Source organism: Taudactylus pleione, unplaced genomic scaffold (genome assembly GCF_031769625.1).
Source record: "Taudactylus pleione unplaced genomic scaffold, aTauple2 ptg000050l, whole genome shotgun sequence".
NCBI lineage: Eukaryota > Metazoa > Chordata > Amphibia > Anura > Myobatrachidae > Taudactylus > Taudactylus pleione.
In genome coordinates this window covers 1,533,023-1,555,897 of record NW_028284452.1, presented here as the reverse complement: position 1 = coordinate 1,555,897, position 22,875 = coordinate 1,533,023, and the positions used below count along the sequence as shown (strand labels likewise).

Below are 22,875 nucleotides of genomic sequence, written 5' to 3'. Positions count from 1 at the left end.
AGTAAAAGTATGTTTCTGCCCACTTTCAAAATGGGGACCTTTCGCGTGTGAGGCGAATGTGATAACCACTACACTACAGAAACTGCCTCTGTGGGTACGGAAAAGTATTGAACCTGGAAGAGCCATAGTAACAGAATACTCTTAAAACCATAACGTGAAAGTATGTTTTTGCCCAGTTTCGAACTGGGGACCTTTCGCGTGTGAAGCGAACGTGATAACCACTACACTACAGAAACTGCCTATGCGGGAACTGAAAAGTATTGAACCTGGAAGATCCATAGTAACAGAATCCTCATAAAATCATAAAGTAAAAGTATGTTTCTGCCCACATTCAAACTGAGGACCTTTTGCATATGAGATGATTTCGATAACCACTACACCACAAAAACTGCCTCTTGGGGAAAGGAAAAGAATTAAACTTGGATGTGCAATTTGCATATGGGCTTTCAAAAATATTTTTTCTGCTAATAGTAACAGAAAAATCCAAAATAAAAAAAAATTTCTGCCTACTTTCAAACTGGGGACCTTTCGCGTGTTAGGCGAATGTGATAACCACTACACTACAGAAACTGCCTCTGTGGGGACGGAAAAGTATTGAACCTGGAAGAGCCATAGTAACAGAATACTCTTAAAATCATAACGTAAAAGTATGTTTCTGCCCAGTTTCAAACTGGGAACTTTTTGCGTGTTAGGCGAATGTGATAACCACTACAAACTGGGGACCCTTCGCGTGTTAGGCGAACGTGATAACCACTACACTACAGAAACTGTCTCTGCGGGGATGGAAAAGTATTGAAAGTAAAAGTATGTTTCTACCCACTTTCAAACTGGGGACCTTTCGCGTGTGGGGCGAATGTGATAACCACTACACTACAGAAACTGCCTCTGTTGGTACGGAAAAGTATTGAACCTGGAAGAGCCATAGTAACAGAATACTCTTAAAATCATAACGTGAGAGTATGTTTCTGCCCTGTTTCGAACTGGGGACCTTTCGCGTGTGAGGCGAACGTGATAAGCACTACACTACAGAAACTACCTCTGCGGGAACTGAAAAGTATTGAACCTGGAAGACCCATAGTAACAGAATCCTCATAAAATCATAAAGTAAAAGTATGTTTCTGCCCACTTTCAAACTGAGAACCTTTCGCATATGATATGATTGTGATAACCACTACACTACAAAAACTACCTCTTGGGGAAAGGAAAAGAATTAAACTTGGATGTGCAATTTGCATATGGGCTTTCAAAAATATTTTTTCTGCTAATAGTAACAGAAAAATCCAAAATAAAAAAAAATTCTGCCAAGTTTCAAACTAGGGACCTTTCACGTGTTAGGCGAACGTGATAACCACTACACTACAGAAACTGCCTCTGCGGGGTTGGAAAAGTATTGAACCTGGAAGACCCATAGTAACAGTATCCTCATAAAAACATAAAGTCAAAGTATGTTTCTGCCCACTTTCAAACTGGAGACCTTTTGTGTGTTAGGCGAATGTGATAACCACTACACTACAGAAACTGCATGTTTTGAGACGGAAAAGTATTGAACCTGGAAGACCCATAGTAACAGAATACTCATAAAATCATAAAGTAAAAGTATGTTTCTGCCCACTTTCAAACTGAGGACATTTCGCATATGAGATGATTGTGATAACCACTACACTACAAAAACTGCCTCTTGGGGAAACGAAAAGAATTAAACTTGGATGTTCAATTTGCATATGGGCTTTCAAAAATATTTTTTCTGCTACTAGTAACAGAAAAATCCTAAAATCCTAAATAAAAAAATGTTTCTGCCCAGTTTCGAACTGGGGACCTTTCGCGTGTTAGGCGAACGTGATAACCACTACACTACAGAAACTGCCTGTGCGGGGTTGGAAAAGTATTGAACCTGGAAGACCCATAGTAACAGAATCCTCATAAAATCATAAAGTAAAAGTATGTTTTTGCCCACTTTCAAACTGGGGACCTTTTGTGTGTTAGGCGAACGTGATAACCACTACACTACAGAAACTGCATCTGCGGGGTTGGAAAAGTATTGAACTTGGAAGACCCATAGTAACAGTATCCTCATAAAATCATAAAGTAAAAGTATGTTTCTGCCCACTTTCAAACTGGGGACCTTTCGCATGTGAGGCGAACGTGATAACCAATACAAAAACTGCCACTTGGGGAACGGAAAAGAATTAAACTTGGAAGTGCAATTTGCATATGGGCTTTCAAAAATATTTTTTCTGCTAATAGTAACAGAAAAATCCTAAAATCCTAAATAAAAAAAAATGTTTCTGCCCAGATTCGAACTGGGGACCTTTCGCCTGTTAGGTGAATGTGATAACCACTACACTACAGAAACTGCAACTTTGGAAATGGAAAAGTATTGAACCTGGAAGACCCATAGTAACAAAATCCTCATAAAATCATAAAGTAAAAGTATGTTTTTGCCCACTTTCAAACTAGGGACCTTTTGTGTGTTAGGCGAACGTGATAACCACTACACTACAGAAATTGCCTCTGCGGGGTTGGAAAAGTATTGAACCTGGAAGACCCATAGTAACAGAATACTCATAAAATCATAAAGTAAAAGTATGTTTCTGCCCACTTTCAAACTGGGGACCTTTCGCGTGTGAGGCGAATGTGATAACCACTACACTACAGAAACAGCCTCTGTGGGTATGGAAAAGTATTGAACCTGGAAGAGCCATAGTAACAGAATACTCATAAAATCATAAAGTAAAAGTATGTTTTTGCCCACTTTCAAACTGGGGACCTTTTGTGTGTTAGGCGAATGTGATAACCACTACACTACAGAAACTGCCTCTGCGAGGTTGGAAAAGTATTGAACCTGGAAGACCCATAGTAACAGTATCCTCATAAAATCATAACGTAAAAGTATGTTTCTGCCCACTTTCAAACTGGGGACCTTTCGCGTGTGAGGCGAATGTGATAACCACTACACTACAGAAACTGCCTCTGCGGAAAGGAAAAGTATTGAACCTGGAAGACCCATAGTAACAGAATCCTCATAAAATCATAAAGTAAAAGTATGTTTCTGCCCACTTTCAAACTGAGGACCTTTCGCATATGAGATGAATGTGATAACCACTACATTACAAAAACTGCCTCTTGGGGAACGGAAAAGAATTAAACTTGGAAGTGCAATTTGCATATGGGCTTTCAAAAATATTTTTTCTGCTAATAGTAAGAGAAAAATCCTAAAATCATAAATAAAAAAAATGTTTCTGCCCAGTTTCGAACTGGGGACCTTTCGCGTGTTAGGCCAATGTGATAACCACTACACTGCAGAAACTGCATCTTTGGAGATGGAAAAGTATTGAACCTGGAAGACCCATAGTAACAGAATCCTCATAAAATCATAAAGTAAAAGTATGTTTTTTCCCACTTTCAAACTGGGAACCTTTTGGGTGTTAGGCGAACGTGATAACCACTACTCTACAGAAACTGCCTCTGCGAGTTTGGAAAAGTATTGAACCTGGAAGACCCATAGTAACAGTATCCTCATAAAATCATAAAGTAAAAATATGTTTCTGCCCACTTTCAAACTGAGGACCTTTCGCATATGAGATGATTGTGATAACCACTACACTACAAAAACTGCCCCTTGAGGAAAGGAAAAGAATTAAACCTGGCAGTGCAATTTGCATATGGGCTTTCAAAAATATTTTTTCTGGTAATAGTAACAGAAAAATCCTAAATAAAAAGAAATTTTCTGCCCAGTTTCAAACTGGGAACTTTTTGCGTGTTAGGCGAACGTGATAACCACTACACTATAGAACTGCGTCTGTGCCAATGGAAAAGTATTGAACCTGGAAGAGCCATAGTAACAGAATACTTATAAAATCATAAAGTAAAAGTATGTTTCTGCCTACTTTCAAACTGAGGACCTTTCACATATGAGATGAATATGATAACGACTACACTACAAAAACTGCCTCTTGGAGAACTGAAAAGAATTAAAATCAGAAGTGCAATTTGCATATGGGATTTCAAAAATATTTATTCTGCTAATAGTAACAGAAAAATCCTAAAATTATAAATAAAAAAAAAGTTTCTGCCCAGTTTCGAACTGGGGACCTTTCGCGTGTTAGGCGAATGTGATAACCACTACACTACAGAAACTGCATCTTTAGAGATGGAAAAGTATTGAACCTGGAAGACGCATAGTAACAGAATCCTCTTAAAATCATAAAGTAAAAGTATGTTTTTGCCCACTTTCAAACTGGGGACCTTTTGTGTGTTAGGCGAACGTGATAACCACTACACTACAGAAACTGCCTGTGCGGGGTTGGAAAAGTATTGAACCTGGAAGACCCATAGTAACAGTATCCTCATAAAATCCTAAAGTAAAAGTATGTTTCTGCCCACTTTCAAACTGGGGACCTTTCGCGTGTGAGGCGAATGTGATAACCACTACACTACAGAAACTGCCTCTGTGGGTACGGAAAAGTATTGAACCTGGAAGAGCCATAGTAACAGAATACTCTTAAAATCATAACGTGAAAGTATGTTTCTGCCCAGTTTCGAACTGGGGACCTTTCGCGTGTTAGGCGAATGTGATAACCACTACACTACAGAAACTGCATCTTTGGAGATGGAAAAGTATTGAACCTGGAAGACGCATAGTAACAGAATCCTCTTAAAATCATAAAGTAAAAGTATGTTTTTGCCCACTTTCAAACTGGGGACCTTTTGTGTGTGAGGGGAACATAATAACCACTACTCTACAGAAACTGCCTCTGCAGGAACTGAAAAGTATTGAACCTGGAAGACACATAGTAACAGAATCCTCATAAAATCATAAAGTAAAAGTATGTTTCTGCCCACTTTCAAACTGAGGACCTTTCGCATATGAGATGATTGTGATAACCACTACACTACAAAAACTGCCTCTTGGGGAAAGGAAAAGAATTAAACTTGGATGTGCAATTTGCATATGGGCTTTTCAAAAAATATTTTTTCTGCTAATAGTAACAGAAAAATCCTAATATCATAAATAAAAAAAATGTTTCTGCCATTTTTGAACTGGGGACCTTTCGCGTGTTAGGCGAACGTGATAACCACTACACTACAGAAACTGCCTCTATGAGGATGGAAAAGTATTGCACCTGGAAGACCCATAGTAACAGAATACTCTTAAAATCATAACGTAAAAGTTTGTTTCTGCCCAGTTTCGAACTAGGGACCTTTGCGTGTGAGGCGAACATGATAACCACTACACTACAGAAACTGCCTCTGCAGGGACGGAAAAGTATTGAACCTGGAAGAGCCATAGTAACAGAATACTCTTAAAATCATAACGTGAAAGTATGTTTCTGCCCAGTTTCAAACTGGGGACCTTTCGCGTGTGAGGCGAACGTGATAAGCACTACACTACAGAAACTGCCTCTGCGGTAACTGAAAAGTATTGAACCTGGAAGACCCATAGTAACAGAATCCTCATAAAATCATAAAGTAAAAGTATGTTTCTGCCCACTTTCAAACTGAGGACCTTTCGCATATGATATGATTGTGATAACCACTACAGTACAAAAACTGCCTCTTGGGGAAAGGAAAAGAATTAAACTTGGATGTGCAATTTGCATTTGGGATTTCAAAAATATTTTTTCTTCTACTAGTAACAGAAAAATCCTAAAATCATAAATAATAAAAATGTTTCTGCCCAGATTCGAACTGGGGACCTTTCGCGTGTTAGGCGAACATGATAACCACTACACTACAGAAACTGCCTCTGAGGGGTGGAAAAGTATTGAACCTGGAAGATCCATAGTAACAGTATCCTCATAAAATCATAAAGTAAAAGTATGTTTCTGCCCACTTTCAAAATGGGGACCTTTCGCGTGTGAGGCAAATGTGATAACCACTACACTACAGAAACTGCCTCTGTGGGTACGGAAAAGTATTGAACCTGGAAGAGCCATAGTAACAGAATACTCTTAAAACCATAACGTGAAAGTATGTTTTTGCCCAGTTTCGAACTGGGGACCTTTCGCGTGTGAAGCGAACGTGATAACCACTACACTACAGAAACTGCCTATGCAGGAACTGAAAAGTATTGAACCTGGAAGATCCATAGTAACAGAATCCTCATAAAATCATAAAGTAAAAGTATGTTTCTGCCCACTTTCAAACTGAGGACCTTTTGCATATGAGATGATTTTGATAACCACTACACCACAAAAACTGCCTCTTGGGGAAAGGAAAAGAATTAAACTTGGATGTGCAATTTGCATATGGGCTTTCAAAAATATTTTTTCTGCTAATAGTAACAGAAAAATCCAAAATAAAAAAAAATTTCTGCCTACTTTCAAACTGGGGACCTTTCGCGTGTTAGGCGAATGTGATAACCACTACACTACAGAAACTGCCTCTGTGGGGATGGAAAAGTATTGAACCTGGAAGAGCCATAGTAACAGAATACTCTTAAAATCATAACGTAAAAGTATGTTTCTGCCCAGTTTCAAACTGGGAACTTTTTGCGTGTTAGGCGAATGTGATAACCACTACAAACTGGGGACCCTTCACGTGTTAGGCGAACGTGATAACCACTACACTACAGAAACTGTCTCTGCGGGGATGGAAAAGTATTGAAAGTAAAAGTATGTTTCTACCCACTTTCAAACTGGGGACCTTTCGCGTGTGGGGCGAATGTGAGAACCACTACACTACAGAAACTGCCTCTGTTGGTACGGAAAAGTATTGAACCTGGAAGAGCCATAGTAACAGAATACTCTTAAAATCATAACGTGAGAGTATGTTTCTGCCCTGTTTCGAACTGGGGACCTTTCGCGTGTGAGGCGAACGTGATAAGCACTACACTACAGAAACTACCTCTGCGGGAACTGAAAAGTATTGAACCTGGAAGACCCATAGTAACAGAATCCTCATAAAATCATAAAGTAAAAGTATGTTTCTGCCCACTTTCAAACTGAGGACCTTTCGCATATGATATGATTGTGATAACCACTACACTACAAAAACTACCTCTTGGGGAAAGGAAAAGAATTAAACTTGGATGTGCAATTTGCATATGGGCTTTCAAAAATATTTTTTCTGCTAATAGTAACAGAAAAATCCAAAATAAAAAAATATTCTGCCAAGTTTCAAACTAGGGACCTTTCACGTGTAAGGCGAAAGTGATAACCACTACACTACAGAAACTGCCTCTGTGGGGTTGGAAAAGTATTGAACCGGGAAGAGCCATAGTAACAGAATACTCTTAAAATCATAAAGTAAAAGTAAATTTCTGCCCAGTTTCAAACAGAGGATCTTTCGCATATGAGATGAACGTGACAACCACTACACTACAGAAACTGCCTCTTGGGGAACGGAAAAGAATTAAACTTGGAAGTGCAATTTGCATATGGGCTTTCAAAAATATTTTTTCTGCTACTAGTAACAGAAAAATCCTAAAATCATAAATAAAAAAAAAGTTTCTGCCCAGTTTCGAACTGGGGACCTTTCGCGTGTTAGGCGAACGTGATAACCACTACACTACAGAAACTGCCTCTGCGGGGTTGGAAAAGTATTGAACCTGGAAGACCCATAGTAACAGTATCCTCATAAAAACATAAAGTCAAAGTATGTTTCTGCCCACTTTCAAACTGGGGACTTTTCGCGTGTGAGGGGAACGTGATAACCACTACACTACAGAAACTGCCTCTGCTGGGACGGAAAAATATTGAACCTGGAAGACCCATAGTAACAGAATACTCTTAAAATCATAACGTAAAAGTATGTTTCTGCCCTGTTTCAATCTGGGAACTTTTTGCGTGTTAGGCGAACGTGATAACCACTACACTACAGAAACTGCGTCTGTGCCAACGGAAAAGTATTGAAACTGGAAGAGCCATAGTAACAGAATACTAATAAAATCATAAAGTAAAAGTATGTTTCTGCCTACTTTCAAACTGAGGACCTTTCGCATATGTGATGAATATGATAACCACTACACTACAAAAACTGCCTCTTGGAGAACTGAAAAGAATTAAACTCGGAAGTGCAATTTGCATATGGGCTTTCAAAAATATTTTTTCTGCTAATAGTAACAGAAAAATCCTAAAATCATAAATAAAAAAAAGGGTTCTGCCCAGTTTCAAACTGGGGACCTTTCGCGTGTAAGGCGAACGTGATAACCACTACACTACAGAAACTGCCTCTGCGGTGACAGAAAAGTATTGAACCTGGAAGACCCATAGTAAAAGAATACTCATAAAATCATAAAGTAAAAGTATGTTTTTGCCCACTTTCAAACTGGGGACCTTTCGCGTGTTAGGCGAATGTGATAACCACTACACTACAGAAACTGCGTCTGTGCCAACGGAAAAGTATTGAAACTGGAAGAGCCATAGGTAACAGAATACTCATAAAATCATAAAGTAAAAGTATGTTTCTGCCTACTTTCAAAATGAGGACCTTTCGCATATGAGATGAATGTGATAACCACTACACTACAAAAACTGACTCTGCAAAAACGGAAAAGTATTGCACCTGGAAGAGCCATAGTAACAGAATTAAAATCATAACGTAGAAGTATGTTTCTGCCCAGTTTCGAACAGGGGACCTTTCGCGTGTGAGGCGAACGTGATAACCACTACACTACAGAATGTGCTTCTGCGAAGACGGAAAAGTATTGAACCTGGAAGACCCATAGTAACAGAATCCTCATAAAATCATAAAGTAAAAGTATGTTTCTGCCCTTTTCAAACTGAGAACCTTTCGCATATGAGATGAATGTGATAACCACTACACTACAAAAACTGCCTCTTGGGGAACGGAAAAGAATTAAACTTGGAAGTGCAATTTGCATATGGGCTTTCAAAAATATTTTTTCTGCTACTAGTAAAAGAAAAATCCTAAAATCATAAATAAAAAAAATGTTTCTGCCCAGTTTCGAACTGGGGACCTTTCGCGTGTTAGGCGAACTTGATAACCACTACACTACAGAAACTGCCTCTGTGGGGATGGAAAAGTATTGAACCTGGAAGACCCATAGTAACAGTATCCTCATAAAATCATAAAGTAAAAGTATGTTTCTGCCCACTTTCAAACTGGGGACCTTTCGCGTCTGAGTCGAATGTGATAACCACTACACTACAGAAACTGCCCCTGTGGGTACAGAAAAGTATTGAACCTGGAAGAGCCATAGTAACAGAATACTCTTAAAATCATAACGTAGAAGTATGTTTCTGCCCAGTTTCTAACTGGGGACCTTTCGCGTGTGAGGCGAACATGATAACCACTACACTACAGAAACTGCCTCTGCAGGGATGGAAAAATATTGAACCTGGAAGACCCATAGTAACAGAATCCTCAAAAAATCATAAAGTAAATGTATGTTTCTGCCCACTTTCAAACTGAGGACCTTTCGCATATGAGATGAATGTGATAACCACTACACTACAAAAACTGCCTCTTGTAGAACTGAAAAGAATTAAACTCGGAAGTGCAATTTGCATATGGGCTTTCAAAAATATTTTTTCTGCTAATAGTAACAGAAAAATCCTAAAATCTAAAATAAAAAAAAAGTTTCTGCCCAGTTTCAAACTGGGGACCTTTCGCATGTCAGGCGAACGTGATAACCACTACACTACAGAAACTGCCGATTCGGGGTTGTAAAAGTATTGAACCTGGAAGACCCATAGTAACAGAATACTCATAAAATCATAAAGTAAAAGTATGTTTCTGCCCAGTTTCGAACTGGGGACCTTTCGCGTGTTAGGCGAACATGATAAGCACTACACTACAGAAACTGCCTCTGCGGGAATGGAAAAGTATTGAAAGTAAAAGTATGTTTCTGCCCACTTTCAAACTGGGGACCTTTCGCGTGTGAGGCGAACGTGATAACCACTACACTACAGAAACTGCCTCTGCGGGGACAGAAAAGTATTGAACCTGGAAGACCCATAGTAAAAGAATCCTCATAAAATCATAAAGTAAAAGTATGTTTTTGCCCACTTTCAAACTGGGGACCTTTCGCGTGTTAGGCGAATGTGATAACCACTACACTACAGAAACTGCCTCTGTGGGGACGGAAAAGTATTGAACTTGGAGAGCCATAGTAACAGAATACTCTTAAAATCATAACATAAAAGTATGTTTCTGCCCAGATTCAAACTGGGAACTTTTTGCGTGTTAGGCGAATGTGATAACCACTACACTACAGAAACTGCGTCTGTGCCAACGGAAAAGTATTGAAACTGGAAGAGCCATAGTAACAGAATACTAATAAAATCATAAAGTAAAAGTATGTTTCTGCCTACTTTCAAACTGAGGACCTTTCGCATATGAGATGAACGTGATAACCACTACACTACGAAAACTGCCTCTTGGGGAATGGAAAAGAATTAAACTTGGAAGTGCAATTTGCATATGGGCTTTCAAAAATATTTTTTCTGCTACTAGTAACAGAAAAATCCTAAAATCATAAATAAAAAAAATGTTTCTGCCCAGTTTCAAACTGGGGACCTTTCACGTGTTAGGCGAACGTGATAACCACTACACTACAGAAACTGTCTCTGCGGGGATGGAAAAGTATTGAAAGTAAAAGTATGTTTCTGCCCACTTTCAAACTGAGGATCTTTCGCATATGAGATGAACGTGATAACCACTACACTACAGAAACTGCCTCTTGGGGAACGGAAAAGAATTAAACTTGGAAGTGCAATTTGCATATGGGCTTTCAAAAATATTTTTTCTGCTACTAGTAACAGAAAAATCCTAAAATCATAAATAAAAAAAATGTTTCTGCCCAGTTTCGAACTGGGGACCTTTCGCGTGTTAGGCGAACGTGATAACCACTACACTACAGAAACTGCCGCTGCGGGGTTGCAAAAGTATTGAACCTGGAAGACCAATTGTAACAGAATACACATAAAATCATAAAGTAAAAGTATGTTTCTGCCTACTTACAAACTGAGGACCTTTTGCATATGAGATGAACGTGATAACCACTACACTACGAAAACTGCCTCTTGGGGAATGGAAAAGAATTAAACTTGGAAGTGCAATTTGCATATGGGCTTTCAAAAATATTTTTTCTGCTACTAGTAACAGAAAAATCCTAAAATCATAAATAAAAAAAATGTTTCTGCCCAGTTTCGAACTGGGGACCTTTCGCGTGTTTGGCAAACGTGATAACCACTACACTACAGAAATTGCCTCTGAGGGGGTGGAAAAGTATTGAACCTGGAAGATCCATAGTAACAGTATCCTCATAAAATCATAAAGTAAAAGTATGTTTCTGCCCACTTTCAAACTGGGGACCTTTCGCGTGTGAGGCGAATGTGATAACCACTACACTACAGAAACTGCCTCTGTGGGTACGGAAAAGTATTGAACCTGGAAGACCCATAGTAACAGAATCCTCATAAAATAATAAAGTAAAAGTATGTTTCTGACCACTATCAAACAGAGGACCTTTCGCATATGAGATGATTGTGATAACCACTACACTACAAAAACTGCCTCTTGGGGAAAGGAAAAGAATTAAACTTGGATGTGCAATTTGCATATGGGCTTTCAAAAATATTTTTTCTGCTAATAGTAACAGAAAAATCCAAAATAAAAAAAAATTCTGCCCAGTTTCAAAATAGGGACCTTTCACGTGTATGGCGAAAGTGATAACCACTACACTACAGAAACTACCTCTGCAGGGATGGAAAAATATTGAACCTGGAAGACCCATAGTAACAGAATACTCTTAAAATCATAACGTAAAAGTATGTTTCTGCCCAGTTTCAAACTGGGAACTTTTTGCGTGTTAGGCGAACGTGATAACCACTACACTACAGAAACTGCGTCTGTGCCAACGGAAAAGTATTGAAACTGGAAGAGCCATAGTAACAGAATACTAATAAAATCATAAAGTAAAAGTATGTTTCTGCCTACTTTCAAACTGAGGACCTTTCGCATATGAGATGAATATGATAACCACTACACTACAAAAACTGCCTCTTGGAGAACTGAAAAGAATTAAACTCGGAAGTGCAATTTGCATATGGGCTTTCAAAAATATTTTTTCTGCTAATAGTAACAGAAAAATCCTAAAATCATAAATAAAAAAAAAGGTTCTGCCCAGTTTCAAACTAGGGACCTTTCACATGTGAGGCGAAAGTGATAACCACTACACTACAGAAACTGCCTCTGCGGGGACAGAAAAGTATTGAACCTGGAAGACCCATAGTAAAAGAATCCTCATAAAATCATAAAGTAAAAGTATGTTTTTGCCCACTTTCAAACTGGGGACCTTTCGCGTGTTAGGCGAATGTGATAACCACTACACTACAGAAACTGCCTCTGTGGGGACGGAAAAGTATTGAACCTGGAAGAGCCATAGTAACAGAATACTCTTAAAATCATAATGTAAAAGTATGTTTCTGCCCAGTTTCGAAATGGGGACCATTCGCGTGTGAGGCGAACGTGATAACCACTACACTACAGAAACTGCCTCTGCAGAAACGGAAAAGTATTGCACCTGGAAGAGCCATAGTAACAGAATTAAAATCATAACGTAAAAGTATGTTTCTGCATAGTTTTGAACAGGGGACCTTTCGCGTGTGAGGTGAACGTGATAACCACTACACTACAGAAACTGCTTCTGCGAGGATGGAAAAGTATTGAACCTGGAAGAGCCATAGTAACAGAATACTCTTAAAATCATAACGTAAAAGTATTTTTCTGCCCAGTTTCGAACTGGGGACGTTTCGCGTGTGAGGCGAACATGATAACCACTACACTACAGAAACTGCCTCTGCAGGGACAGAAAAATATTGAACCTGGAAGACCCATAGTAACAGAATACTCTTAAAATCATAACGTAAAAGTATGTTTCTGCCCACTTTCAAACTGGGGACCTTTCGCGTGGGAGGCGAATGTGATAACCACTACACTACAGAAACTGCCTCTGTGGGTACGGAAAAGTATTGAACCTGGAAGCGCCATAGTAACAGAATACTCTTAAAATCATAACGTGAAAGTATGTTTCTGCCCAGTTTCGAACTGGGGACCTTTCGCATGTGAGGTGAACGTGATAACCACTACACTACAGAAACTGCCTCTGCGTGAACTGAAAAGTATTGAACCTGGAAGACCCATAGTAACAGAATCCTCATAAAATCATAAAGTAAAAGTATGTTTCTGCCTAATTTCAAACTGAGGACCTTTCGCATATGAGATGAACGTGATAACCACTACACTACGAAAACTGCCTCTTGGGGAATGGAAAAGAATTAAACTTGGAAGTGCAATTTGCATATGGGCTTTCAAAAATATTTTTTCTGCTACTAGTAACAGAAAAATCCTAAAATCATAAATAAAAAAAATGTTTCTGCCCAGTTTCGAACTGGGGACCTTTCGCGTGTTAGGCGAATGTGATAACCACTACACTACAGAAACTGCCTCTGCGGGGATGGAAAAGTATTGAACCTGGAAGACCCATAGTAACAGTATCCTCATAAAAACATAAAGTCAAAGTATGTTTCTGCCCACTTTCAAACTGGGGACCTTTTGCTTGTTTGGCGAATGTGATAACTACTACACTACAGAAACTGCCTCTGTGGGTACGGAAAAGAAATGAACGTGGAAGAGCCATAGTAACAGAATACTCTTAAAATCATAATGTAAAAGTATGTTTCTGCCCAGTTTCGAAATGTGGACCTTTCGCGTGTGAGGCGAACGTGATAACCACTACACTACAGAAACTGCCTCTGCAGAAACGGAAAAGTATTGCACCTGGATAAGCCATAGTAACAGAATTAAAATCATAACGTAAAAGTATGTTTCTGCCTAGTTTTGAACAGGGGACCTTTCGCGTGTGAGGTGAACGTGATAACCACTACACTACAGAAACTGCTTCTGCGAGGATGGAAAAGTATTGAACCTGGAAGAGCCATAGTAACAGAATACTCTTAACTTCATAACGTAAAAGTATTTTTCTGCCCAGTTTCGAACTGGGGACGTTTCGCGTGTGAGGCGAACATGATAACCACTACACTACAGAAACTGCCTCTGCAGGGACAGAAAAATATTGAACCTGGAAGACCCATAGTAACAGAATACTCTTAAAATCATAACGTAAAAGTATGTTTCTGCCCACTTTCAAACTGGGGACCTTTCGCGTGGGAGGCGAATGTGATAACCACTACACTACAGAAACTGCCTCTGTGGGTACGGAAAAGTATTGAACCTGGAAGAGCCATAGTAACAGAATACTCTTAAAATCATAACGTGAAAGTATGTTTCTGCCCAGTTTCGAACTGGGGACCTTTCGCATGTGAGGTGAACGTGATAACCACTACACTACAGAAACTGCCTCTGCGTGAACTGAAAAGTATTGAACCTGGAAGACCCATAGTAACAGAATCCTCATAAAATCATAAAGTAAAAGTATGTTTCTGCCTAATTTCAAACTGAGGACCTTTCGCATATGAGATGAACGTGATAACCACTACACTACGAAAACTGCCTCTTGGGGAATGGAAAATAATTAAACTTGGAAGTGCAATTTGCATATGGGCTTTCAAAAATATTTTTTCTGCTACTAGTAACAGAAAAATCCTAAAATCCTAAATAAAAAAAAAGTTTCTGCCCAGTTTCGAACTGGGGACCTTTCGCGTGTGAGGTGAACGTGATAACCACTACACTACAGAAACTGCCTCTGCGGGGATGGAAAAGTATTGAACCTGGAAGACCCATAGTAACAGTATCCTCATAAAAACATAAAGTCAAAGTATGTTTCTGCCCACTTTCAAACTGGGGACCTTTTGCTTGTTTGGCGAATGTGATAACTACTACACTACAGAAACTGCCTCTGTGGGTACGGAAAAGAAATGAACGTGGAAGAGCCATAGTAACAGAATACTCTTAAAATCATAACGAAAAAGAATGTTTCTGCCCAGTTTCGAACTGGGGACCTTTCGCGTGTTAGGCGAACGTGATAACCACTACACTACAGAAACTGCTTCCGAGGGGTTGGAAAAGTATTGAACCTGGAAGATTCATAGGAACAGTATCCTCATAAAATCATAAAGTAAAAGTATGTTTCTGCCCACTTTCAAACTGGGGACCTTTCGAGTGTGAGGCTAATGTGATAACCACTACACTACAGAAACTGCCTCTGTGGGTACGGAAAAGTATTGATCCTGGAAGAGCCATAGTAACAGAATACTCTTAAAATCATAACGTGAAAGTATGTTTCTGCCCAGTTTCGAACTGGGGACTTTTCGCGTGCGAGGCGAACGTGATAACCACTACACTACAGAAACTGCCTCTGCGGGAACTGAAAAGTATTGACCCTTTAAGATCCATAGTAACAGAATCCTCATAAAATCATAAAGTAAAAGTATGTTTCTGCCCACTATCAAACAGAGGACCTTTCGCATATGAGATGAATATGATAACCACTACACTACAAAAACTGCCTCTTGGAGAACTGAAAAGAATTAAACTCGGAAGTGCAATTTGCATAAGGGCTTTCAAAAATATTTTTTCTGCTAATAGTAACAAAAAAATCCTAAAATCATAAATAAAAAAAAAGGTTCTGCCCAGTTTCAAACTGGGGACCTTTCGCGTGTGAGGCGAACGTGATAACCACTACACTACAGAAACTGCCTCTGCGGGGATAGAAAAGTATTGAACCTGGAAGATCCATAGTAAAAGAATCCTCATAAAATCATAAAGTAAAAGTATGTTTTTGCCCAGTTTCGAAATGGGGACCTTTCGCGTGTGAGGCGAACGTGATAACCACTACACTACAGAAACTGCCTCTGCAAAAACAGAAAAGTATTGCACCTGGAAGAGCCATAGTAACCGAATTAAAATCATAACGTAAAAGTAAGTTTCTGCTTAGTTTCGAACAGGGGACCTTTCGCGTGTGAGGTGAACGTGATAACCACTACACTACAGAAACTGCTTCTGCGAGGACGGAAAAGTATTGAACCTGGAAGAGCCATAGTAACAGAATACTCTTAAAATCATAACGTAAAAGTATTTTTCTGCCCAGTTTTGAACTGGGGACGTTTCGCGTGTGAGGCGAATGTGATAACCACTACACTACAGAAACTGCCTCTGCAGGGACAGAAAAATATTGAACCTGGAAGACCCATAGTAACAGAATACTCTTAAAATCATAACGTAAAAGTATGTTTCTGCCCACTTTCAAACTGGGGACCTTTCGCGTGTTAGGCGAATGTGATAACCACTACACTACAGAAACTGCCTCTGTGGGGTTGGAAAAGTATTGAACCGGGAAGAGCCATAGTAACAGAATACTCTTAAAATCATAAAGTAAAAGTAAATTTCTGCCCAGTTTCAAACAGGGGACCGTTCGCGTGTGAGGCGAACGTGATAACCACTACACTACAGAAACAGCCTCTTGTGGAGTGGCAAAGTATTGAACCTGGAAGAGCCATGGTTATAGAATACTGTTAAAATCATAATGTAAAAGTGTGTTTCTGCCCACTTTCAAACTGAGGATCTTTCGCATATGAGATGAACGTGATAACCACTACACTACAGAAACTGCCTCTTGGGGAACGGAAAAGAATTAAACTTGGAAGTGCAATTTGCATATGGGCTTTCAAAAATATTTTTTCTGCTACTAGTAACAGAAAAATCCTAAAATCATAAATAAAAAAAATGTTTCTGCCCAGTTTCGAACTGGGGACCTTTCGCGTGTTAGGCGAACGTGATAACCACTACACAACAGAAACTGCCGCTGCGGGGTTGGAAAAGTATTGAACCTGGAAGACCCATAGTAACAGAATACTCATAAAATCATAAAGTAAAAGTATGTTTCTGCCTAATTTCAAACTGAGGACCTTTCGCATATGAGATGAACGTGATAACCACTACACTACGAAAACTGCCTCTTGGGGAATGGAAAAGAATTAAACTTGGAAGTGCAATTTGCATATGGGCTTTCAAAAATATTTTTTCTGCTACTAGTAACAGAAAAATCCTAAAATCCTAAATAAAAAAAAAGTTTCTGCCCAGTTTCGAACTGGGAACCTTTCGTGTGTGAGGCGAACGTGATAACCACTACACTACAGAAACTGCCTCTGCGGGGATGGAAAAGTATTGAACCTGGAAGACCCATAGTAACAGTATCCTCATAAAAACATAAAGTCAAAGTATGTTTCTGCCCACTTTCAAACTGGGGACCTTTTGCTTGTTTGGCGAATGTGATAACTACTACACTACAGAAACGGCCTCTGTGGGTACGGAAAAGTAATGAACCTGGAAGAGCCATAGTAACAGAATACTCTTAAAATCATAACGAAAAAGAATGTTTCTGCCCAGTTTCGAACTGGGGACCTTTCGCGTGTTAGGCGAACGTGATAACCACTACACTACAGAAACTGCCGCTGCGGGGTTGGAAAAGTATTGAACCTGGAAGATCCATAGTAACAGAATACTCATAAAATCATAAAGTAAAAGTATGTTTCTGCCTACTTTCAAACTGAGGACCTTTCGCATATGAGATGAACATGATAACCACTACACTACGAAAACTGCCTCTTGGGGAATGGAAAAGAATTAAACTTGGAAGTGCAATTTGCTTATGGGCTTTCAAAAATATTTTTTCTGCTACTAGTAACAGAAAAATCCTTAAATCATAAATAAAAAAAATGTTTCTGCCCAGTTTCGAACTGGGGACCTTTCGCGTGTTTGGCAAACGTGATAACCACTACACTACAGAAACTGCCTCCGAGGGGTTGGAAAAGTATTGAACTTGGAAGATTCATAGGAAAAGTATCCTCATAAAATCATAAAGTAAAAGTATGTTTCTGCCCACTTTCAAACTGGGGACCTTTCGAGTGTGAGGCTAATGTGATAACCACTACACTACAGAAACTGCCTCTGTGGGTACGGAAAAGTATTGAACCTGGAAGAGCCATAGTAACAGAATACTCTTAAAATCATAACGTGAAAGTATGTTTCTGCCCAGTTTCGAACTGGGGACCTTTCACGTGTGAGGCAAACGTGATAACCACTACACTACAGAAACTGCCTCTGCGGGAACTGAAAAGTATTGAACCTGGAAGACCCATAGTAACAGAATCCTCATAAAATCATAAAGTAAAAGTATGTTTCTGCCCACTATCAAACAGAGGACCTTTCGCATATGAGATGATTGTGATAACCACTACACTACAAAAACTGCCTCTTGGGGAAAGGAAAAGAATTAAACTTGGATGTGCAATTTGCATATGGGCTTTCAAAAATATTTTTTCTGCTAATAGTAACAGAAAAATCCAAAATAAAAAAAAATTCTGCCCAGTTTCAAAATAGGGACCTTTCACGTGTAAGGCGAAATTGATAACCACTACACTACAGAAACTACCTCTGCAGGGACGGAAAAATATTGAACCTGGAAGACCCATAGTAACAGAATACTCTTAAAATCATAACGTAAAAGAATGTTTCTGCCCAGTTTCAAACTGGGAACTTTTTGCGTGTTAGGCGAACGTGATAACCACTACACTACAGAAACTGCGTCTGTGCCAACGGAAAAGTATTGAAACTGGAAGAGCCATAGTAACAGAATACTAATAAAATCATAAAGTAAAAGTATGTTTCTGCCTACTTTCAAACTGAGGACCTTTCGCATATGAGATGAATATGATAACCACTACACTACAAAAACTGCCTCTTGGAGAACTGAAAAGAATTAAACTCGGAAGTGCAATTTGCATATGGGCTTTCAAAAATATTTTTTCTGCTAATAGTAACAGAAAAATCCTAAAATCATAAATAAAAAAAAAGGTTCTGCCCAGTTTCAAACTGGGGACCTTTCACATGTGAGGCGAAAGTGATAACCACTACACTACAGAAACTGCCTCTGCGGGGACAGAAAAGTATTGAACCTGTAAGACCCATAGTAAAAGAATCCTCATAAAATCATAAAGTAAAAGTATGTTTTTGCCCACTTTCAAACTGGGGACCTTTCGCGTGTTAGGCGAATGTGATAACCACTACACTACAGAAACTGCCTCTGTGGGGACGGAAAAGTATTGAACCTGGAAGAGCCATAGTAACAGAATACTCTTAAAATCATAATGTAAAAGTATGTTTCTGCCCAGTTTCGAAATGGGGACCTTTCGCGTGTGAGGCGAACGTGATAACCACTACACTACAGAAACTGCCTCTGCAGAAACGGAAAAGTATTGCACCTGGAAGAGCCATAGTAACAGAATTAAAATCATAACGTAAAAGTATGTTTCTGCCTAGTTTTGAACAGGGGACCTTTCGCGTGTGAGGTGAACGTGATAACCACTACACTACAGAAACTGCTTCTGTGAGGATGGAAAAGTATTGAACCTGGAAGAGCCATAGTAACAGAATACTCTTAAAATCATAACGTAAAAGTATTTTTCTGCCCAGTTTCGAACTGGGGACGTTTCGCGTGTGAGGCGAACATGATAACCACTACACTACAGAAACTGCCTCTGCAGGGACAGAAAAATATTGAACCTGGAAGACCCATAGTAACAGAATACTCTTAAAATCATAACGTAAAAGTATGTTTCTGCCCACTTTCAAACTGGGGACCTTTCGCGTGGGAGGCGAATGTGATAACCACTACACTACAGAAACTGCCTCTGTGGGTACGGAAAAGTATTGAACCTGGAAGAGCCATAGTAACAGAATACTCTTAAAATCATAACGTGAAAGTATGTTTCTGCCCAGTTTCGAACTGGGGACCTTTCGCATGTGAGGTGAACGTGATAACCACTACACTACAGAAACTGCCTCTGCGTGAACTGAAAAGTATTGAACCTGGAAGACCCATAGTAACAGAATCCTCATAAAATCATAAAGTAAAAGTATGTTTCTGCCTAATTTCAAACTGAGGACCTTTCGCATATGAGATGAACGTGATAACCACTACACTACGAAAACTGCCTCTTGGGGAATGGAAAAGAATTAAACTTGGAAGTGCAATTTGCATATGGGCTTTCAAAAATATTTTTTCTGCTACTAGTAACAGAAAAATCCTAAAATCCTAAATAAAAAAAAAGTTTCTGCCCAGTTTCGAACTGGGGACCTTTCGCGTGTGAGGCGAACGTGATAACCACTACACTACAGAAACTGCCTCTGCGGGGATGGAAAAGTATTGAACCTGGAAGACCCATAGTAACAGTATCCTCATAAAAACATAAAGTCAAAGTATGTTTCTGCCCACTTTCAAACTGGGGACCTTTTGCTTGTTTGGCGAATGTGATAACTACTACACTACAGAAACTGCCTCTGTGGGTACGGAAAAGAAATGAACGTGGAAGAGCCATAGTAACAGAATACTCTTAAAATCATAACGAAAAAGAATGTTTCTGCCCAGTTTCGAACTGGGGACCTTTCGCGTGTTAGGCGAACGTGATAACCACTACACTACAGAAACTGCTTCCGAGGGGTTGGAAAAGTATTGAACCTGGAAGATTCATAGGAACAGTATCCTCATAAAATCATAAAGTAAAAGTATGTTTCTGCCCACTTTCAAACTGGGGACCTTTCGAGTGTGAGGCTAATGTGATAACCACTACACTACAGAAACTGCCTCTGTGGGTACGGAAAAGTATTGATCCTGGAAGAGCCATAGTAACAGAATACTCTTAAAATCATAACGTGAAAGTATGTTTCTGCCCAGTTTCGAACTGGGGACTTTTCGCGTGCAAGGCGAACGTGATAACCACTACACTACAGAAACTGCCTCTGCGGGAACTGAAAAGTATTGACCCTTTAAGACCCATAGTAACAGAATCCTCATAAAATCATAAAGTAAAAGTATGTTTCTGCCCACTATCAAACAGAGGACCTTTCGCATATGATATGAATATGATAACCACTACACTACAAAAACTGCCTCTTGGAGAACTGAAAAGAATTAAACTCGGAAGTGCAATTTGCATAAGGGCTTTCAAAAATATTTTTTCTGCTAATAGTAACAAAAAAATCCTAAAATCATAAATAAAAAAAAAGGTTCTGCCCAGGTTCAAACTGGGGACCTTTCGCGTGTGAGGCGAACGTGATAACCACTACACTACAGAAACTGCCTCTGCGGGGATAGAAAAGTATTGAACCTGGAAGATCCATAGTAAAAGAATCCTCATAAAATCATAAAGTAAAAGTGTGTTTTTGCCCAGTTTCGAAATGGGGACCTTTCGCGTGTGAGGCGAACGTGATAACCACTACACTACAGAAACTGCCTCTGCAAAAACAGAAAAGTATTGCACCTGGAAGAGCCATAGTAACCGAATTAAAATCATAACGTAAAAGTAAGTTTCTGCTTAGTTTCGAACAGGGGACCTTTCGCGTGTGAGGTGAACGTGATAACCACTACACTACAGAAACTGCTTCTGCGAGGACGGAAAAGTATTGAACCTGGAAGAGCCATAGTAACAGAATACTCTTAAAATCATAACGTAAAAGTATTTTTCTGCCCAGTTTTGAACTGGGGACGTTTCGCGTGTGAGGCGAATGTGATAACCACTACACTACAGAAACTGCCTCTGCAGGGACAGAAAAATATTGAACCTGGAAGACCCATAGTAACAGAATACTCTTAAAATCATAACGTAAAAGTATGTTTCTGCCCACTTTCAAACTGGGGACCTTTCGCGTGTTAGGCGAATGTGATAACCACTACACTACAGAAACTGCCTCTGTGGGGTTGGAAAAGTATTGAACCGGGAAGAGCCATAGTAACAGAATACTCTTAAAATCATAAAGTAAAAGTAAATTTCTGCCCAGTTTCAAACAGGGGACCGTTCGCGTGTGAGGCGAACGTGATAACCACTACACTACAGAAACAGCCTCTTGTGGAGTGGCAAAGTATTGAACCTGGAAGAGCCATGGTTATAGAATACTGTTAAAATCATAATGTAAAAGTATGTTTCTGCCCACTTTCAAACTGAGGATCTTTCGCATATGAGATGAACGTGATAACCACTACACTACAGAAACTGCCTCTTGGGGAACGGAAAAGAATTAAACTTGGAAGTGCAATTTGCATATGGGCTTTCAAAAATATTTTTTCTGCTACTAGTAACAGAAAAATCCTAAAATCATAAATAAAAAAAATGTTTCTGCCCAGTTTCGAACTGGGGACCTTTCGCGTGTTAGGCGAACGTGATAACCACTACACAACAGAAACTGCCGCTGCGGGGTTGGAAAAGTATTGAACCTGGAAGACCCATAGTAACAGAATACTCATAAAATCATAAAGTAAAAGTATGTTTCTGCCTAATTTCAAACTGAGGACCTTTCGCATATGAGATGAACGTGATAACCACTACACTACGAAAACTGCCTCTTGGGGAATGGAAAAGAATTAAACTTGGAAGTGCAATTTGCATATGGGCTTTCAAAAATATTTTTTCTGCTACTAGTAACAGAAAAATCCTAAAATCCTAAATAAAAAAAAAGTTTCTGCCCAGTTTCGAACTGGGGACCTTTCGCGTGTGAGGCGAACGTGATAACCACTACACTACAGAAACTGCCTCTGCGGGGATGGAAAAGTATTGAACCTGGAAGACCCATAGTAACAGTATCCTCATAAAAACATAAAGTCAAAGTATGTTTCTGCACACTTTCAAACTGGGGACCTTTTGCTTGTTTGGCGAATGTGATAACTACTACACTACAGAAACTGCCTCTGTGGGTACGGAAAAGTAATGAACCTGGAAGAGCCATAGTAACAGAATACTCTTAAAATCATAACGAAAAAGAATGTTTCTGCCCAGTTTCGAACTGGGGACCTTTCGCGTGTTAGGCGAACGTGATAACCACTACACTACAGAAACTGCCGCTGCAGGGTTGGAAAAGTATTGAACCTGGAAGATCCATAGTAACAGAATACTCATA

General features: G+C 39.4%; 39 non-coding genes across 39 annotated transcripts; all 39 read right to left on the bottom strand.

The window, feature by feature from the left end:
- Window positions 1-163: 163 nt before the first annotated feature.
- Window positions 164-236, bottom strand: TRNAV-CAC (transfer RNA valine (anticodon CAC)). The gene has a single exon. It is a non-coding gene; the product is annotated as a tRNA-Val (tRNA).
- Window positions 237-1,788: 1,552 nt separating this feature from the next.
- TRNAV-AAC (transfer RNA valine (anticodon AAC)) lies at window positions 1,789-1,861 on the bottom strand. Its single transcript has one exon. It is a non-coding gene; the product is annotated as a tRNA-Val (tRNA).
- A 419-nt stretch (window positions 1,862-2,280) lies between these two features.
- TRNAV-AAC (transfer RNA valine (anticodon AAC)) lies at window positions 2,281-2,353 on the bottom strand. Its single transcript has one exon. It is a non-coding gene; the product is annotated as a tRNA-Val (tRNA).
- An 881-nt stretch (window positions 2,354-3,234) lies between these two features.
- On the bottom strand, window positions 3,235-3,307 carry TRNAV-AAC (transfer RNA valine (anticodon AAC)). The gene has a single exon. It is a non-coding gene; the product is annotated as a tRNA-Val (tRNA).
- Window positions 3,308-4,064: 757 nt separating this feature from the next.
- On the bottom strand, window positions 4,065-4,137 carry TRNAV-AAC (transfer RNA valine (anticodon AAC)). The gene has a single exon. It is a non-coding gene; the product is annotated as a tRNA-Val (tRNA).
- Window positions 4,138-4,523: 386 nt separating this feature from the next.
- On the bottom strand, window positions 4,524-4,596 carry TRNAV-AAC (transfer RNA valine (anticodon AAC)). The gene has a single exon. It is a non-coding gene; the product is annotated as a tRNA-Val (tRNA).
- A 1,072-nt stretch (window positions 4,597-5,668) lies between these two features.
- On the bottom strand, window positions 5,669-5,741 carry TRNAV-AAC (transfer RNA valine (anticodon AAC)). Its single transcript has one exon. It is a non-coding gene; the product is annotated as a tRNA-Val (tRNA).
- Window positions 5,742-5,973: 232 nt separating this feature from the next.
- Window positions 5,974-6,046, bottom strand: TRNAV-CAC (transfer RNA valine (anticodon CAC)). Its single transcript has one exon. It is a non-coding gene; the product is annotated as a tRNA-Val (tRNA).
- Window positions 6,047-7,446: 1,400 nt separating this feature from the next.
- Window positions 7,447-7,519, bottom strand: TRNAV-AAC (transfer RNA valine (anticodon AAC)). The gene has a single exon. It is a non-coding gene; the product is annotated as a tRNA-Val (tRNA).
- A 576-nt stretch (window positions 7,520-8,095) lies between these two features.
- TRNAV-UAC (transfer RNA valine (anticodon UAC)) lies at window positions 8,096-8,168 on the bottom strand. Its single transcript has one exon. It is a non-coding gene; the product is annotated as a tRNA-Val (tRNA).
- A 724-nt stretch (window positions 8,169-8,892) lies between these two features.
- On the bottom strand, window positions 8,893-8,965 carry TRNAV-AAC (transfer RNA valine (anticodon AAC)). The gene has a single exon. It is a non-coding gene; the product is annotated as a tRNA-Val (tRNA).
- Window positions 8,966-9,198: 233 nt separating this feature from the next.
- Window positions 9,199-9,271, bottom strand: TRNAV-CAC (transfer RNA valine (anticodon CAC)). Its single transcript has one exon. It is a non-coding gene; the product is annotated as a tRNA-Val (tRNA).
- Window positions 9,272-9,541: 270 nt separating this feature from the next.
- TRNAV-GAC (transfer RNA valine (anticodon GAC)) lies at window positions 9,542-9,614 on the bottom strand. The gene has a single exon. It is a non-coding gene; the product is annotated as a tRNA-Val (tRNA).
- An 80-nt stretch (window positions 9,615-9,694) lies between these two features.
- On the bottom strand, window positions 9,695-9,767 carry TRNAV-AAC (transfer RNA valine (anticodon AAC)). Its single transcript has one exon. It is a non-coding gene; the product is annotated as a tRNA-Val (tRNA).
- Window positions 9,768-10,454: 687 nt separating this feature from the next.
- Window positions 10,455-10,527, bottom strand: TRNAV-AAC (transfer RNA valine (anticodon AAC)). Its single transcript has one exon. It is a non-coding gene; the product is annotated as a tRNA-Val (tRNA).
- Window positions 10,528-10,756: 229 nt separating this feature from the next.
- On the bottom strand, window positions 10,757-10,829 carry TRNAV-AAC (transfer RNA valine (anticodon AAC)). Its single transcript has one exon. It is a non-coding gene; the product is annotated as a tRNA-Val (tRNA).
- Window positions 10,830-12,387: 1,558 nt separating this feature from the next.
- Window positions 12,388-12,460, bottom strand: TRNAV-CAC (transfer RNA valine (anticodon CAC)). Its single transcript has one exon. It is a non-coding gene; the product is annotated as a tRNA-Val (tRNA).
- A 534-nt stretch (window positions 12,461-12,994) lies between these two features.
- Window positions 12,995-13,067, bottom strand: TRNAV-CAC (transfer RNA valine (anticodon CAC)). Its single transcript has one exon. It is a non-coding gene; the product is annotated as a tRNA-Val (tRNA).
- Window positions 13,068-13,337: 270 nt separating this feature from the next.
- On the bottom strand, window positions 13,338-13,410 carry TRNAV-AAC (transfer RNA valine (anticodon AAC)). The gene has a single exon. It is a non-coding gene; the product is annotated as a tRNA-Val (tRNA).
- An 840-nt stretch (window positions 13,411-14,250) lies between these two features.
- TRNAV-CAC (transfer RNA valine (anticodon CAC)) lies at window positions 14,251-14,323 on the bottom strand. The gene has a single exon. It is a non-coding gene; the product is annotated as a tRNA-Val (tRNA).
- A 270-nt stretch (window positions 14,324-14,593) lies between these two features.
- Window positions 14,594-14,666, bottom strand: TRNAV-CAC (transfer RNA valine (anticodon CAC)). The gene has a single exon. It is a non-coding gene; the product is annotated as a tRNA-Val (tRNA).
- A 233-nt stretch (window positions 14,667-14,899) lies between these two features.
- On the bottom strand, window positions 14,900-14,972 carry TRNAV-AAC (transfer RNA valine (anticodon AAC)). The gene has a single exon. It is a non-coding gene; the product is annotated as a tRNA-Val (tRNA).
- Window positions 14,973-15,205: 233 nt separating this feature from the next.
- TRNAA-CGC (transfer RNA alanine (anticodon CGC)) lies at window positions 15,206-15,278 on the bottom strand. Its single transcript has one exon. It is a non-coding gene; the product is annotated as a tRNA-Ala (tRNA).
- Window positions 15,279-16,155: 877 nt separating this feature from the next.
- Window positions 16,156-16,228, bottom strand: TRNAV-AAC (transfer RNA valine (anticodon AAC)). Its single transcript has one exon. It is a non-coding gene; the product is annotated as a tRNA-Val (tRNA).
- A 423-nt stretch (window positions 16,229-16,651) lies between these two features.
- Window positions 16,652-16,724, bottom strand: TRNAV-AAC (transfer RNA valine (anticodon AAC)). Its single transcript has one exon. It is a non-coding gene; the product is annotated as a tRNA-Val (tRNA).
- A 270-nt stretch (window positions 16,725-16,994) lies between these two features.
- TRNAV-CAC (transfer RNA valine (anticodon CAC)) lies at window positions 16,995-17,067 on the bottom strand. The gene has a single exon. It is a non-coding gene; the product is annotated as a tRNA-Val (tRNA).
- Window positions 17,068-17,300: 233 nt separating this feature from the next.
- On the bottom strand, window positions 17,301-17,373 carry TRNAV-AAC (transfer RNA valine (anticodon AAC)). The gene has a single exon. It is a non-coding gene; the product is annotated as a tRNA-Val (tRNA).
- A 270-nt stretch (window positions 17,374-17,643) lies between these two features.
- TRNAV-AAC (transfer RNA valine (anticodon AAC)) lies at window positions 17,644-17,716 on the bottom strand. Its single transcript has one exon. It is a non-coding gene; the product is annotated as a tRNA-Val (tRNA).
- A 233-nt stretch (window positions 17,717-17,949) lies between these two features.
- On the bottom strand, window positions 17,950-18,022 carry TRNAV-CAC (transfer RNA valine (anticodon CAC)). The gene has a single exon. It is a non-coding gene; the product is annotated as a tRNA-Val (tRNA).
- A 1,062-nt stretch (window positions 18,023-19,084) lies between these two features.
- Window positions 19,085-19,157, bottom strand: TRNAV-CAC (transfer RNA valine (anticodon CAC)). The gene has a single exon. It is a non-coding gene; the product is annotated as a tRNA-Val (tRNA).
- A 534-nt stretch (window positions 19,158-19,691) lies between these two features.
- Window positions 19,692-19,764, bottom strand: TRNAV-CAC (transfer RNA valine (anticodon CAC)). Its single transcript has one exon. It is a non-coding gene; the product is annotated as a tRNA-Val (tRNA).
- A 270-nt stretch (window positions 19,765-20,034) lies between these two features.
- Window positions 20,035-20,107, bottom strand: TRNAV-CAC (transfer RNA valine (anticodon CAC)). The gene has a single exon. It is a non-coding gene; the product is annotated as a tRNA-Val (tRNA).
- Window positions 20,108-20,340: 233 nt separating this feature from the next.
- TRNAV-AAC (transfer RNA valine (anticodon AAC)) lies at window positions 20,341-20,413 on the bottom strand. Its single transcript has one exon. It is a non-coding gene; the product is annotated as a tRNA-Val (tRNA).
- A 233-nt stretch (window positions 20,414-20,646) lies between these two features.
- Window positions 20,647-20,719, bottom strand: TRNAA-UGC (transfer RNA alanine (anticodon UGC)). Its single transcript has one exon. It is a non-coding gene; the product is annotated as a tRNA-Ala (tRNA).
- A 270-nt stretch (window positions 20,720-20,989) lies between these two features.
- Window positions 20,990-21,062, bottom strand: TRNAV-CAC (transfer RNA valine (anticodon CAC)). The gene has a single exon. It is a non-coding gene; the product is annotated as a tRNA-Val (tRNA).
- Window positions 21,063-21,596: 534 nt separating this feature from the next.
- Window positions 21,597-21,669, bottom strand: TRNAV-AAC (transfer RNA valine (anticodon AAC)). Its single transcript has one exon. It is a non-coding gene; the product is annotated as a tRNA-Val (tRNA).
- A 423-nt stretch (window positions 21,670-22,092) lies between these two features.
- Window positions 22,093-22,165, bottom strand: TRNAV-AAC (transfer RNA valine (anticodon AAC)). The gene has a single exon. It is a non-coding gene; the product is annotated as a tRNA-Val (tRNA).
- Window positions 22,166-22,435: 270 nt separating this feature from the next.
- On the bottom strand, window positions 22,436-22,508 carry TRNAV-CAC (transfer RNA valine (anticodon CAC)). The gene has a single exon. It is a non-coding gene; the product is annotated as a tRNA-Val (tRNA).
- A 233-nt stretch (window positions 22,509-22,741) lies between these two features.
- Window positions 22,742-22,814, bottom strand: TRNAV-AAC (transfer RNA valine (anticodon AAC)). Its single transcript has one exon. It is a non-coding gene; the product is annotated as a tRNA-Val (tRNA).
- Between the last annotated feature and the right edge of the window lie 61 nt (window positions 22,815-22,875).